Genomic DNA, 12,735 nt, shown 5'->3' with positions numbered 1-12,735 from the left:
CTCCCTTCCTGCTTCTCCCTTTCTGTTTATTTCCATCCCTTTATCTCCCTGTCTCAATTTTCATCTCCGTCCTCCTCTCTGTCTATCTCTCCCTTCTTTCCTCTCTCTTCCTCTCTCTGTCATACTTTTTACCTTCATGTCAATCCATATTCTCCCTGCCTCTCTTTTCCTCTCCCTATCTGTCTCTCATCCTCCCTGTCTGTCTCTGTCTGTTTCTTTCCCTCCCTCTCTCCCTGTCTGTTTCCTTCCCTTCCTGTCTCTCTCGGTCTGTCTCTCCCTCCCTGCCTTTCTCTCTGTCTCTCCCTGTCTGTCTTTCACCCTCCTTTACCCTCCCTTTCTCTTTGTCTCTCTCTTTCCCTGCCTCTCCCTGCCTGTCCCTCACTCTCCCTGACTCCCTGGAAAATGAGAGTAATTTTGATGATGAAGGAGAGAGGGAAGAAGACACAGAGAAGAAAGAAGATGATATAAAAACAAAGGAGAAGGAGAGAGGAATGAGGGATGTGAAGGAAGAGAGGAATGAAGGAGGGAAAATTGAAGGGTAGAGGAAGGAGGGAGGAAAGGGGAGAAAGGATGGTAGGAAATGAGGGAGATAAAAAAGGGAGAGGAAAATTGAAAAAAGAAGAATGAGACAGATAATGGGAGGAGAGGAGGAGGAGGAGGAGGAGGAGGAGGAGGAGGAGGAGGAGAAGAATAGGAGGACAAGGGGGGAGAGTGGAGATATGGAGATAGATAGATAGATAGATAGATAGAATAAAAGAAAGAAAGAAAGGAAGAGAGAAAGGACAAAGAAGGGAAAATGAGGGAAAGAGAAGGGCAGGAGGGAAGGGGGGAAGGGTAGGGAAAAAAAGTGGAGGAGGGAGAGAGAGGAGAGAGAGGGAGAGAGAGAGGGCATGCAGGGCAGACACAAACTCCAGACATAAGACATTTCCGTAGGAGGAGGAGGAGGAGGAGGAGGAGGAGGAGGAGAAGGAGGAAGAGGAGGAGGAGGGGTTAGTTGTAAGGTTACGTGAGAGAAAGGAAAGGAGAGAGAAAAAAAGGATCGGGAGGAGGAGGAGAGGGAGGAGGAGAGGGAGGAGGAGGAGGAGGAGGAAGAGGAGGAGGAGGAGGAGGAAAAAGAAACAAGGGAAGAGGGAGAGAGGGAGAGAGAGAAAGAAAGAAGGAATAAGTTACTGAGATTACAAGAGAGAGAGAGATCAGAAGGGAGAAAGAAGTGGAGGAGGAGGAGGAGGAGGAGGAGGAGGAGGAGGAGGAGGAGGAGGAGGAGGAGGAGGAGGAAGAAGAGAGAAGAGCGGAGGAAAAAGGAACAAGGGAAGAGGGAGAGAGGGAGAGAGAGAGAGAAAGAAAGAAAGAATAAGTTATGAGATTACAAGAGAGAGAGAGAGGTCAGAAGGGAGAAAGAAGTGGAGGAGGAGGAGGAGGAGGAGGGGAAAGAAGGGGCAGGTAGAGAGAGGAGGGAGGTATAGACGTCCATAAAAAAAGGAGACAGAGAACAACAGGAGGAGGAGGAGGAGGAGGAGGAGGAGGAGGCTGAGGAGGAGGAGGAGGAGGAGGAGGAGGAGGAGGACACAGAGAGGGCAACAAAACCCATGAAATCCAATCCCATAAACGACTTTTCTCAACACACCTGCAACTGACCTGGCCGCTTGCTCTCTCTCTCTCTCTCTCTCTCCTTTCTTTTCACTTTCCTTTGATTTTTCTTCTTTCTCTCTCTCTCACTTTCCTTTGATTTTCTTTCTTTAATTCTCTCTCTCTCTGTCTCTCATCGTTATATTTTCGGTTTTTTCCTTTTCTTTCTTTTTTCTTTCTCACTTTCCTTTGATTTTCTTTCTTTAATTCTCTCTCTCTCTCTCTCTCTCTCTCTCTCTCTTGCGGGGTCAGGAAGTCAAGCAATCATTTCCTTTTGAAGCGATGAAATAGAAAGTGAAAGGCGTGACGTCACATGAGAGCGAGAGCCAATCACGTGCCATAATCTCAATGACGTCAATAGCAATCAGCCAATCAGCGTGTCGGGTTATCATTCTTATATGGACGAAGGAATTATTAAGTATCAATCATGTTTTTCTGGCGTTGTATTTCATCGGTACAGTCAAACGCTTCCGCCTCTCACATCATCTGTTTCCAAAGGCCAAAAAAGAAGGTCAATCAGGTTCTAATGTGTGTTCTTTTAGGTTCATGGTACAGAGGAAGGGTCTAACTATCACCAGGGTCATAAAACTACCCCTGGAAATGATCAAAACTCCTACGAAAGCCTTGTCAATTATGTGCTTCTTAGGTTCGCGGTACAGAGGAAGGGCCAAACTACCACCAGGGTCATAAAACTACCTCTGGAAATGCCCACAACACCTACGAAAGCCTTCTCAATTGTACATTTCTTAGGCTTATGATACAGAAAAAATGTCAAACTAGTACCAGGGTTATAAAACTATCCCTGGAAATGCCCATTACTCCTACGAAAGCCTTGTCAATTATGTGTTTCTTAGGTTCGTGGCACAGAGGAAGGCTCAAACTACCACCACCAGGGTCATAATACTACCTCTGGAAATGCTTACAACTCCTAGGAAAGCCTTATCAGTTATGCATTTTTTACGTTCATGGTACAGAGGAAGGGTCAAGCTACCACCAGGATCATAAAACTACCCCTGGAAATGGCCCAAACTCCTACGAAAGCCTTGTCATAAAAGTGTTTCTTAGGTTCGCGGTACAGAGGAAGGGTCAAACTACCACCAGGGCCATAAAACTACCCCTGGAAATGCTCAAAACTATTACGAAATCCTTTACAGTCGATGGAAAGGGTACGAACTTCTATTATGAGAGACTTTTCAAACAGGAGAACTGAGATGCCGATACGCTTAAGAACACTAGCTTACGAATGTGACCCAAAACATCCTGGAATTAGTGAGTAGAAAGCGTGGCACAATCTTCCCCACATTCTCCTTCTTCTTCATCCTAAAGCCTTGAGACGCGATAAACGGGCCATTAATATCATAGGGTCGAGAGGAAGGCCAGACGTCAACAAAATATGGCAGAAGAAACATAACTGTGTCAACCATCTTTGGGCGAAGTGAAGGGAGCGACCTCACACACACACACACACACACACACACACACACACACACACACACACACACACACACACACACACACACGTTCTCCCTCCTTCCTTCCCCACACACCTACTCATAAGGACACATACCTGGCTGTGTTGGTGTGCAGGTGTGTGTGTGTTCGTGTATGCGTCCACAGGTGTGAGGTGATAATCAAACACCTCATCAGCCAGGTGCCAGAAGGTGGTGGCCGAAATACCTGAGTGAGCGTTTGCACCACCTGAGGAGAGAAAGTGAAAGTAAAGTCTCTCTGTCTCTCTCTCCCTCCCCTGACACCCCATTCCTCCTTCCTCTTCCTCCTTCTTCTCCTCCAAGCATGACCTCAGCAGATGGAGGAACTTTGCTAATTCTACCTCTTCCCTCTACCCTTTCCTCCCTCCTCCTCTTTCCTACCCTCTGACACTCTATTCCTCCCTCCTCCCTCTCCTCTTTTCTCCCTCTGTTTTTTTCCTCCCATCCCGATCTTGCATGTATGACCTCAACAGATGGAGGAAGTTTTGCAAATCTTCCCTCCTCCGTTTACCCTTTCCTCCCTCTCCCTCCTCCTCCTTCCTCCATCCTTTCTTCCCTGGCCAGATGGAGTAACCTTTGTAATTAATTGAGGATACCTTCACCTGTAACCATTGCTGACATACGATTCAGAATGTAAGCGGAAAAAAATGTTATAATGTGAGTGAGAAATGCAGAAGAAAAAAACTTTGCAGTAATAATTATGATTCTTATTTTTCTTATTAATATTATCATGAGACGAATCAGGGAGAGAGAGGGAGGCTTATGGACACTATAAGCCACCTGTCTGTCTGTCTGTCTGTATGAATGTATGTATCTATGTCTGTCTGTCTTTCTCTCTCAGTCTCTGTTTGTCTGTTGCTTATTACCAAAAGGGGATTAATACAAGCTGATGATGATAATGATGAGCTTTGCCCATAACCACAACACACCTGCAAGCTTCACCTAGCCATGACACACCTGCACGCCCTCCCAGGTAGCAATGACCTCCGTGTACCTCCCCTCCTCCCTTGCGTCACGGGCCAGGTAGCTCCAGGTTGGCCAGGCGGCAGGTTAACGACTACCTGTGGCCACCTGACCGCCACGGGGACAACAGGTGACAGGTAACAAAGGAGGCAGGGGGTTGGAAGGCGCGTGACATCCCTCAAAACATCCGAAACCTCTTTGTGGGATCTGAACCTCTTTTGTACACTAGAATAAAGGATTAAGGTGTACTTGTGACCACCTGACCGCCGCTGGGACAACAGGTGACGGATGAGAAAGGAGGCAGGGGATTGCAAGGCGCGTGACACCCCTCAAAACACCTAATTCTCTTTTTGTGGGATCTGAACCTCTTTTGAGCGCTCAGTTAAAGGATTAGGGAATAATTGTGGCCATCTGACAAGGGATAGGACAGCCGGTGATTTAAGACAAAGGGGACAGGGGACAGGAAGGCGCGGACACCCCTCAGAACATCCCAACCCTCCTTGTGGGATCTGAATCTCTTTTGAACACTCAGGTAAAGGATTAAAGAGTATTCAGAGAGCTAAATAAACAAAAACGAAACCCAAAAACTACAAATAAGGGATTTTGACTTTATCAGATCCCCTACTAAGAAATCCTAATCCTCCTTTGTGGATTCGAATTCTCTTATAGCGCTAAAGAGGAGGATCCAAGACTACAAAACAACAAAAACGAAACCCACCAATCGACACATAAGGGATTTAGGCCTAAGCACGAAAACCCTATTAGTCGGATCTGAACCTTTAAGTAACAAACAAAAAAGGAATCCAAGACAACATACAGCGGCGAACCAGAACGAAACACACAACACCACACATCATAAATAGGCCTACAGGAAGGAAGGAGTCGAGTCTTTTAAGGGGACGGGAAACTGTTTGCTCATAAGAAGATAAAGGATTCGAACCTCTACAACCGCGGCTTAAGGAGGAACAGAGAGAGACTGAGACGCGTGACAAATGACCGTGAGAGGAAGGAATGGAGGGAGGGAGGGAGGGAGGGAAGGAGGTATGGAATGATGGAGTTATGGAGGGAGAAATTGAGTGATGGAGGGAAGACGGGAGAGGAGGGAAGGAGGGAGGAAAAGGATGGAGGAAGGGAAGTAAGAATGGAAGGCATGGAAGGAAGGATAGAAGGAGGAAGGGAAGGAGGAAGAGAGAGAAGGAAGGGAAGAAGGGAGGGAGAGGAGGAAGGGAGGGAAGGAGGCATGAAAAAAAGGGAGTTACTGAGGGAGGAATAAAATGATGGAGAGAGGAATGGAGGAAAGGAGGGGGGGAGAGGAGGGAAAAAGGAGAGAAGGGCAGAAGAAAGGGAGGAAGTGAGGGGTGTAAGAAGGGAGGATGGAAGGGATGGAAGGGAAGAAGGAAGAGAGAATGGGAAGAAGGGAAGGAAGGTGGATGGCAGAATAGAATAGGAAGAAAGAATAGAATAGAAAGAAAGAAAGGAGTGGAAAGAAGGAAGGGGAGAGAGAGAGAGAGAGAGAGAGAGAGAGAGAGAGAGAGAGAGAGAGAGAGAGAGAGAGAGAGAGAGAGAGAGAGAGAGAGAGAGAGAGAGAGAGAGAGAGAGAGAGAGAGAGAGAGAGAGAGAGAGAGAGAGAGAGAGAGAGAGAGAGAGAGAGAGAGAGAGAGAGAGAGAGTCTTCTTCCTTAATCCCTCCAGCAGAGCCTGACGCCGGGTAAAAGGGTTCCAGGACGATTCAAAAGAAGGTTCGATGCCCTAAAATTGTTTGCGTAGTATTACTGCTATGCTTTCCTCCTCTTCTATTTCTTGTTCTTGTTTTTCTTCTTGTTCTTCTTGTTTTCTTTATTTCTTCTTCTTTTCCTCATTTTCGTTTCCGGTTTCTTCTTGTTGTTTTTGTTGTTGTTATTATTCTCATTATTGCTCTTCTTATTACAATTTTTTTTATCAATTTTCTTCTTTTTCTTCTTCTTGTTCTTCTTTTTGTTCTCCCATTCTTCATTTTCTCATTCTTATGCTTATTCATATCATTACTACTACTACTACTACTACTATTACTACCACTACTACTACTGCTACTACTACTACAACTACTATTATCATCATTATCATTATTCAAACTTATTTTTCTCTCTCTCTCTTTTCCAGGTAAGTTCGCGGAGGTGTGAAGCGGCGCCCCTCACCTGGCCACTCTCACACCTGCCTTAATTAATACAGGTAAACCCAAGGGTAAACTCCATTCATTCTTCCCGAGGTATTTATTCACGTGCTTACTCGATGGATTTTTAAACATCCTCATTCATTCATTCCTTTTCAATTCTATTCTGATTATTTTCTTTTAATGCTCTCTCTCTCTCCCTCTCTGTCTCAGTTTCTGTTCTCTCTCTCTCTCTCTCTCTCTCTCTCTCTCTCTCTCTCTCTTCCTAACCCAACGTAACTTAACCTAAGCTAACCTTCTCAGCCCTTCCCTCCCCCCCTCCCTCCCTCCTTCTCTCCTTTCCTCCTCCTCTTATCTCTCTCTTCTCTCCACTTCCTCCTTTCCTCCCTCTCTCCAAACTTCCTGTACAAATATTGCTTTAATGAGTTTTTCCCGATGTTCATTTCCCTTTCAACTCACTTACAGCTGCTCTCTTTCTTTTTTTCTTTCTTTCTTTCTTTCTTTCTTTCTTTCTTTCTCTCTCTCTCTCTCTCTCTCTCTCTCATTTCAAACACACCTGTCCCGGAGAGCAGGTAACCACAATGCCCAGGTCAGCCAAGCAACATACAGCACAATGCAGATGATACAATGACGGAATACAATGCAATACGCTATACAATGCAACGATAAGGCAGAACGGTACATTAAAACAGTTACTAAGAACTGATGTGACCACGCCCTTGGAGACAGATAGATAGATAGAGAGAGAGAGTGAGTGTGTGTGTGTGTGTGTGTGTGTGTGTGTGTGTGTGTGTGTGTGTGTGTGTGTGTGTGTGTGTGTATGCGTGGGCAGCGAGGACAAAGCCGGAGGTTAGAGAGAAGCTAACGCCTGTCTGCCAAGGTTGTGTGTGTGTGTGTGTGTGTGTGTGTGTGTGTGTGTGTAAATATGTATGTATGTGCATGTTTACAGTTTCCACATGAAGAGAGGTAGATGGGAAGAGGGAGGGAAGGAGAGAGGGAGGGAGAGAAGGGAGGGAAGAAGGGAGAGAGAAATTAATACTGCCTCTAATATTAAGTCTGAAGCACATTGAGTTGGTTTTATGAACAGGGCGTGAACGTGTAAAGATTTCCCCGGACAGACGAGAACGTAAGGACACGCCAATTACCTGCCGCCCGTACATTATCCCGTACAGTTACAAACAAGCGCGGGCAAAAGAAAGAAAAAAAGAAAGAAAATAAAGTTAACAGGTGAGGTGAACAGGAAAATTAAGTCACTGAACCAAATATTCGCTTTATAATTTCCATCTTTCTTTCTTTAATGATTTTTTTTCCTGTCTCCTTCCTTCCCTGTCTGTATCTGTCTCTCTGTCTCTCTATCTATCTGTCTATCTGTCTGTTTGTCTGTCTATATATACTCTTCGATCCTCTTCTTTAGCGCTATAAGAGAATTGGAATCTACAATGGAGGATCAGGATTTTTTAAGTGATCTGGTGAAGTCTGTGTCAATCCGTCTATCTGTCTATCTGTTAATCTGTCTCTGTGTCTGTCTGTCTGTGTGTCTATCTTTCTGTGTCTGTTTGTCTGCCTGTCTGTATATATATCTGTTTATCTGCCCTTCTGTCTGTCTGTCTGTCTGTCTATCTGTTTTTATCTCAATCGACAAAAGTTCACTTGACAAACTTTAACTATTGTGGGTGTATAGTGAGGAAGGGCAAAGGTAGGGTGAAGGGAGAGGGAGAGGAGGGAGGTTGAGAGGGAGGGAGGGGAAAAGGGAGGGAGGAGCTGAGGGAGGTGGAGAGGCAGGGTGCATGTGGGCGGCGGTGGGTGGCGCGTGGGTGGACAAGGAGAGCATTCAAAAGTTCAAACGAGGAGGAGGGAGGAGAAAAAGTAGAAAACCCCCGAATAGGAATAGGGAAGAATAGCCGAGAATGAAGGAATAACAGAAAACAGCAAAAAAAGGAATAATAAAAAAGAAGAAAAAGACGATTGGAAGAAGTAAAAAAGGAAGAAAAAAGAAAAAATAAAGGAAGAAGGATAAAGAAAAAAAGGAAGAACAAAGAAAGTGGAAGAAAAGGAAAAAGAAAAAAAGAAGAAAAAGAAGATTGGAAGAAGTGAAAAAGGAAAAAAAAAGAAAACAAGGAAGAAGGAAAAATAGAAAAATAGAATAACAAAAAAAGTAGAAGAAAAATAAGAATAAGAATAGGGAGGAAAAGTCGAGAACAGAGAAATAACAAGGACGAAGAGAGTGTGAAGGGAAAAAAAGGGAAAGCGAAGGTAAGAAGAAGAGGAAGAAAAAGGGGAAGAAAGGGAGAGGAAAAGAAAGGGAAGGGGAAGGGAAGGGGAGAAGAGCAGAGAAGGGGAAGGGGTAGTAACGGAGGGAATGGGGAGAGAAGGGAAATAATGGGAAAGGAAAAGAGGAAGGAGTAGGGAAGGGAAGGGGTTTAAGGGAGGAGTGAAGAACTGAAGGGAAAGAGGAGAGGGAAGGAAAGGGGTTTAAGGGAGGAGTGAAGAACTGAAGGGAAAGAGGAAAGGGGAGGAAGCGGTGATGGGGAAGAGGAAGGGATGGAGGTAGAGAGGTAAGGAGGGAAAAAAAGAGGAGGTAGAGGAGGAAACAGAAGGAAACAAAAAAGGAAAAAAAGAGGAAAATCAGTTAATAGACATAGATAGATAGATAGAGAGAGAGAGAGAGAGAGAGAGAGAGAGAGAGAGAGAGAGAGAGAGAGAGAGAGAGAGAGAGAGAGAGAGAGAGAGAGAGATGGGGGCATGTAGGTTGCATGGGGGGAGGCGTGGGCGTAAGGGCGTGAGCTGGTGAGGAGGAAAAAGGAAAAACAAGAGGAAAAAAAAAGAGGGAAATCAGGTTACATGAGGCGACAGGAGAGGTTAAGGGGGAGAGAGAGAGACAGAGAGGGAGAGAGAGAGAGACAGGGGGGGCGTGTGAGGGGCGTGTGGGCGTGGGCTGGTACCGATAGGCGCCGCCCACACGCCCGCGACTTGCCTCCATGCCAACCTTAAGGCCCAAGGTTGAGACTGTGGGCGTGGGCGGCGTTGGGGGAAGGGGAGGAGGAGGAGGAGGAGGAGGAGGAGGAGGAGGAGGAGGAGGAGGAGGAGAGAAGTATGGTGTGGGGGGATGAAGAGGAGAGAGAGGATGGGGATGGGGAAGGGAGGGAAGGAGAAGGGGAAGAAGGGGAGAAGGAGAGGGAAAGAAAAGACGGGGAAGAGCAAGGGGATGGTTAAAGGAAGGAAAGGGGAAGAAGGAGAAAGGAGGAGGAAGGGGAGGAGGAGGAAGAAGAGAAGAGAAGAGGAGAAGGAAAAGAAAAGTATAGGAAAAAAAGACAGAAAAAGGGAAAGGAGAAAGAAGAAAGATCAGAGAGAGAGAGAGAGAGAGAGAGAGAGAGAGAGAGAGAGAGAGAGAGAGAGAGAGAGAGAGAGAGAGAGAGAGAGATAAATAGAGAGAGAGAGAGAGAGAGAGAGAGAGAGAGAGAGAGAGGAGTGCCCACCTAGCGGTAAGGGGACAGTATGGAAAGGTGCCAAGAGAGAGTGAGACCTTGGAGGAGGAGGAGGAGGAGGAGGAGGAGGAGGAGGAGGAGGAGGAGGAAGAGGAGATGTGGGATGTATAGGTATGGAAGGACAGGGACGAATAAGAGAGAGGAAGAGAAGAAGAGAAGAAGAAGGAGGAGGAGGAGGAGGAAGAGGAGATGTGGGATGTATAGGAATGGAAGGACAGGGACGAATAAGAGAGAGGAAGAGAAGAAGAGAAGAAGGAGGAGGAGGAGGAGGAGGAGGAGGAGGAGGAGGAGGAGGAGGAGGAGGAGGAAGAGAGAGAGAGAGAGAGAGAGAGAGAGAGAGAGAGAGAGAGAGAGAGAGAGAGAGAGAGAGAGAGAGAGAGAGAGAGAGAGAGAGAGAGAGAGAGAGAGAGAGAGAGAGAGAGAGAGAGTACTAACAGTCTTATCCCTACGCTGTGTTACTTTGTGTTGCGTTACGTTGTGTTACTCAGGTGTGTGACGCGAACAGGTGCACGGGCAGGTGAGAGGAAACGGAGGCAATTAGGTGGCCAACGACTGGAGGAAGAGGAGCCGGAAGAGGAGGAAGAAGGAGGAGGAGGAGGAGGAGGAGGAGGAGGAGGAAAGGGAAGTTGGATAATAAGGAAAAGAAGGAGGGTGAGGGGAAGGAGAAGACGGAGGAGGAGAAAGGGAATTACAGAAGAGGAGGAGGAGGAGAAGAGGAAGACAGGAGGAGGAGGAGGAGGAGGAGGAGGAGGAGGAGGAGGAGAAGAGGAAGACAGGAGGAGGAGGAGGAGGAGGAGGAGGAGGAGGAGGAGGAGGAGGAGGAGGAGGAGGAATGGGCAGTTGTATATGAAAAAGAAGGAAACGGAAGGGGAAAAAAATGTCTAAGGAAGAAAGGAAGAAAGAACTGAGTTTCCTGAGGTTGTATTAGAGGAGGAGGAGGAGGAGGAGGAGGAGGAGGAAGTGGTGGAGGTAAGTGGAAGGAAGAAAGGGAGTGACGGGTTCTAGCCTGGAGGAAGACAGGAAGGAGAGGAAAGGAGGAAATTAAGAAGGGGAGGAGGAGGAGGAGGAGGATAAGGAGGAGGAGGGGGGATAAGAAGAGGAAGGAGGAAATTAGAGGCGGAAGGAAAGAAAGAAAAAAACAGTACCAAGAGAAAATATAAGAATGAAAATATGAAAAAAAAGGAAAGAAGGAAGGAAGGGAAAATAAATGGAGGGAAGAAACAGAAAAAAAAGAGAGAGGGAAGGAGGAAATGAAGAAAGGAAGGACAGAAGAGAGGAAGGAAAGGGAGGAGAAAATGAGAATGGAAGTTATAGAGGAAAGAAGGGAAGGGAAGGGGAGGGGAGGGAAAGGAAAGACAGAAAAGGGAAAGAAAGGGAAGGGAAAGGAAGGGAAGGAAATTGAAGGGAAGAGAAAGATAGGGAGGGGAAAGAAAGGGAAGGGAAGTGAAAGAAAGGGAAGGGAAAGGAAGGGAAAGAAAGGGAAGGGAAGGGAAAAGAAGGGAAGGGAAGGGAAGGGAAGGGAAGGGAAAGACAGAGAAGGGAAAGAAAAGGAAGGGAAGGGAAAGAAAGGGAAGGAAATTGAAGGGACGAGAAGGAAAGGGAAGGGAAAGAAAGGGAAGGAAATCGAAGGGAGAGGCGAAGGAAAAGGGAATTAAAAGAGGATGAAATAAAAGGAAACAGGAAAGAATGAAAAGGAGAAGGGAGGGGAAGGGAAAAGGGAGGAAAGGGAAAGGAAGGGAGAAGGGAGATGGGAAAAAAGGGGACAAGAAATGAAAAAAAGAAAAGGAAAGGATTGTCAAAAAGGGCAAACTAAAGGAAAGGAAAGGAAGGAAAAGCTAAGGTAGGGGGGACAGGTGCTAAGGAGCGTGCGCCACCTGTCACCTGCACGTGTAGCCAGGTAACACACGCTAATTAGTCCCCCATACACCTGGAAGGCCACACCTGTCCCACACACCTTGTTACGCCTCCCTTCACTCCCCTTTGCTATCCTTGCCACACTCATTGCTTCTCTTTTTCATTTTCCGTCCCCTTCCTTTCTTTCTTCTTTCCCTTCTCCTCTCCTTCTTTTCCTCTCTTTCTTCCGCAATTGCCGTTTTTCTACATTTCCTTTCCTTTCCTTTCCTTTCCTTTCCCATTCATTCCTTTTCTTGCTTCCTTTCACTTTCTTTCCCTGATTTATTATGATTTTGATTTTCTGCCCCTTTCCTTTCTTCTTTCCCTTCTTCTCTCCTTCTTTTCCTCTCTCTCCTCCGCAATTGCCGTTTTTCTACCTTTACTTTCCTTTCCCATTCATTTCCCTTCTTGTTTCCCTTCACTTTCTTTCCCTGATTTATTACGATTTCAATTTTCTCTCCCCTTCCTTCCTTTCTTCTTTCCCTTCTTCTCTCCTTCTTTTCCTCTCTCTCCTCCGCAATTGCCGTTTTTCTACCTTTCCTTTCCTTTCCCATTCATTTCCCTTCTTGCTTCCCTTCACTTTCTTTCCCTGATTTGTAACGATTTCCATTTTCTGTCCCTTTCCTTTCTTCTTTCCCTTCTTCTCTCCTTCTTTTCCTCTCTCTCCTCAGCAATTGCCGTTTTTCTTCCTTTCCTTTCCTTTCCTTCCCCATTCATTCCCTTTCTTGTTTCCCTTCACTTTCTTTCCTCTTATTTATTATGATTTCCCTTCTATGTCCCTCCTTTTTCCCTTCTCTTTTCTCCTCCCTTCGCTCCTCTTTGCTAACGTTTTGTCCCTATTCTTCTTTATTCTCATTTATTACTATGTCCCTTCTTTGTCCCTCTTTCCCTTTTCCTCTTCTCGTTTATTATGTTTTTTTTTCTTTTTTTGAACCATTTATTATTTTTTTCTCTTTTCCTTTTTCTCTGTTATTCTTCCCTTCACTTTTTCTTGCTGTCAATTTATCTCTATTTTCTCTTTATTATTATTTATCTCTATGTCTATTTTCTGTCTCCTTTTTCCCCTTCCTCTTCTCATTCCTCTTTTTGCTCCTTCACTACTTCTTGCTATCATTTTGTCCCTATTCCTC

General features: G+C 45.8%; 1 protein-coding gene and 1 long non-coding RNA gene across 2 annotated transcripts in view; one reads left to right on the top strand and one right to left on the bottom strand.

Moving 5' to 3' along the window:
* LOC126996232 (uncharacterized) overlaps nucleotides 1-12,735 on the top strand; it is a 68,720-nt gene that overhangs the window by 31,879 nt on the left and 24,106 nt on the right. The window lies entirely within an intron of this gene.
* The window catches only part of LOC126996233 (uncharacterized), a 49,947-nt gene continuing 40,410 nt past the window's right edge, over nucleotides 3,199-12,735 (bottom strand). Inside the window, exon 3 of the long non-coding RNA XR_007751113.1 lies at nucleotides 3,199-3,324. This is a non-coding gene — a long non-coding RNA (uncharacterized LOC126996233). The remainder of the gene's footprint in view (nucleotides 3,325-12,735) is intronic.

Source organism: Eriocheir sinensis, chromosome 9, assembly GCF_024679095.1.
Source record: "Eriocheir sinensis breed Jianghai 21 chromosome 9, ASM2467909v1, whole genome shotgun sequence".
Classification (NCBI taxonomy): domain Eukaryota; kingdom Metazoa; phylum Arthropoda; class Malacostraca; order Decapoda; family Varunidae; genus Eriocheir; species Eriocheir sinensis.
This window is presented reverse-complemented; position numbering and strand designations above follow the sequence as displayed.